The sequence below is a fragment of the Silene latifolia genome, chromosome 1 (assembly GCF_048544455.1).
Source record: "Silene latifolia isolate original U9 population chromosome 1, ASM4854445v1, whole genome shotgun sequence".
NCBI lineage: Eukaryota > Viridiplantae > Streptophyta > Magnoliopsida > Caryophyllales > Caryophyllaceae > Silene > Silene latifolia.
The window spans coordinates 30,170,612-30,173,903 of NC_133526.1; positions in this window are offsets into that span (position 1 = coordinate 30,170,612).

The window sequence follows — 3,292 nt, forward strand, 5'->3', positions numbered from 1 at the left end:
GAAGCTCTCGATCGAGAGCTTCGTAATATATACATTTCGATCGACCTCTTTACATTTCGAATGACCAGCTACTCTTTTGGATCGAACACCTTGACCCCTTAATGTGTTCGATCGAGGTCCTTATCATTCGATCGAGAACTTTCACTGAGGAAACTTCTCGATCGGACAACTTTATGTTGTTCGATCGAGCTAATCGAGTTGGACGCACCTTATTTTATGACGAGACTATCTTATATTTAGTTTTATCTTATAATAAATATCTCTTCTACTATATAAGAGATAATTAGGTTAGAATAAGGGGGGACTTCTTCCATCACTTTTTCCTTATCATTCAACCTCATATCACGTTACTTTTCTCTCTCTTATTGCCGGATTCGCTCTTCTGTAATCTTTCTTTACTCTTAACTTCAATCTAATCTTTGTTTCTCTACTTTAATTCCTTGTTCTTTAATTCTTACTTTATTGTTATTATTGTTAGTATATGCTTCTTCCTTATAATCTCTTTACTATGTCTTCCCTTAGCATATTCATGATTATTGTTATTGTTATTAATTTCAAAAGCATGAGTAGCTAAATACTTTTATGTTAGGATTATGGAAGCCATGGTAGTAATGTGACGATGTTATGAATAGGCTAGATGATTAATTGTGAGAATCTGTGACCATAACAATATAACTGTAATATGTTTAGCTGGGTGCACGCTTCTAAACCACTTTAATCTGGTTAAATTCGCTCCTAGATTGGATAATTGGAATGAACAGACCTTCTATGAACAGTAGACTACCCTAATGAGGACGAAAGTTAAGTTAGTTGTAATCTAGGGTGGATAGCGGACCGAAAGGACCTTTCCCTTGCCCTGCTCACAGTAGATCGTCTGAACTATTTATGACTGAGTTAGTGAAGTGCCATGGTGAACCGAAATCCTGACATATTTCTCTTTATCTGATCACATCTTTAATCCTCTTTGATTTTATTGCTCTTTGCCTTACTTCTCTTGCCTTAATCACTTTCAGTTAGAAATCATTTAAAAACCCCCAATTGTGACCGTAGACAGACTAGAATTGACAAGTAGATAGTGACCGCCTCCGTGTGGAGATCGACCCTACTTATCACTAGCTTTCGTTAGTATATTTAGGTTTATTTTTGGTACTAAACGACGGTATCAGTGTTGGTGATTGTTGAATGAAACAGCCGAAACTCATCATGAAGTCATTAGAGGATTTAACCACCCCTTTTAGACAGCCTTGACAAGTGCAAATCGAATAGCAAATTCTGGGCCATGAGTGAGTTAGTTAGTTATCACCTACATTTTGGGATTTGGACGACCCGTCATCAAGCCATTATCAGTGATGAGATAATGGAGACTGAATAGGTGACATTTCAAGAAGCATAACCCCTACCTTCTGATACTTCGAACCCCTTACCAACAAATTTCCACAAATGAGAGTCGCATCAATCTCATCAGTTTGAGAAATAATACTACCATCACTAAAATCCATAATTATACATACACATAACCTAACAAATTAAATGTCGAACGAACATGACACATTATACATTTATACCAACTAATTGTCAAATGAATTATACAAATTATACCAATTAGCTATTTACAAAGACCACCACTATCAAATTACACTACAATACCACCACTGTCAAATTAAGGAGTACAATCTATCGTCTACAAATATTATAAAAAGACAATCAAAAGCACCATATTTCACCATCCCCATATTTAAATTCATTTTATCAAGCCACATCAACATCTATTATTTAATAAAAGAAAAAGGAAAAAAAATTAAATAAATCTATTGCATTAAACACACTTTATGTAACACCCCGGTTTATAAAAGAAGTCCTCGTCAAGACATTCCCTCATAAACCGGACTGTTACCATCTCGGTTTCCCGAGGTAGTGAATAACAAATTAAACTCCAAGGCAATTTATATAATATTTAACTTAATTATTACAAATTCTCTTTTCAAATTAAATTACAAGAACTGACGTAAATAAAAGTGAAGTCTTCTAGATGATGATCTAGTTACTAGGTCGTCTGATCCAGTGTCTCACGCCCATCAAGCTCCCGTCCTATCTCTTAAACCTGTCAAGTCTGCTCCCCATAAAACGGTTCATCACAGGTGTTCACGAATACACAGGGTCAACCACGAGGTTGAGTAGGGAAAACAATAAAACAATAAAATATGATATGCATGATACTCCGTCACCTCCATCTCCATCTCAACTCATCACACACATCTCATACCCCGGACAACCCACCATACCGATCATCCCCTAGACTATATATATCGACCAAGCCGATCCGCCACCAATAATGAGGACACCAGGGCAAGTCCTGCAGAACCCGCCTGGGCCTTATCACAACATCACACCGTATCTCAATATCGTCACTCCTGCACCATCCTCCAACTCCAATGCATATGAAATGCTCAACAGTAATAATGCAACACAATATGTATAATAATGAATGAAATCATGCCAGCTACCGAATGTTGTGATATCATACTCAATACGATCAAATCAGCCAATCACCTTTCCGAATATAAATGATCACGTAAATCAACAACCAGGAATCAAGTCAACACAATTCAACAACGACGATAATAGGACAAGTGTATTTCCCTACCTCAAAGTGCCAAAGAAATCCAATTAAGCGATTAAGCGATCCGAAAGTAAAGCAATGAATTTGATTATCGATCCTTCACGAATTCGTCACCTAAAACAATTATAATAATTATAATTACTAACTACTAAATATAGTAATTTTCCCAAAATAGAAGCTTTCCCGAAATACATTCCCGACACCAACTTATGCCCAACTGGTAACTAAAATAACCCGATTAGTCATTTGACCCAACTTCCCAAAATAGAAAGTTACTAAAGTGGAATTTCTTAAAATGGAAACTTTCCCGATATAGTAACTTTTCTCTTTTAACAAACCCAACTCAAAAAAACCGACTTGAATTATTAAATGTCTCGGGAATTAAATTAAATAACCGATATGATAAATAAAAGATTAAACGGATTATTCGATTAAGAGAAACCCGAATTAATTATTGAACAACTCAAAACCCGTCTTAACCCGTCTTTAATTATTTTAATGCGCTCGGGAATTAATTAATTAAGAATGAGATCAATTAACGAATTTAACTTATGAAAAAAAAAAAACCCGTTTCAAAAACCAAAACAGCCCGACTCAACCACCCACACTTCGCTCTCGCCCACACCCTTCAAACACCACCTGAACCACCGTGACAACCACCAGCCGTGGGGT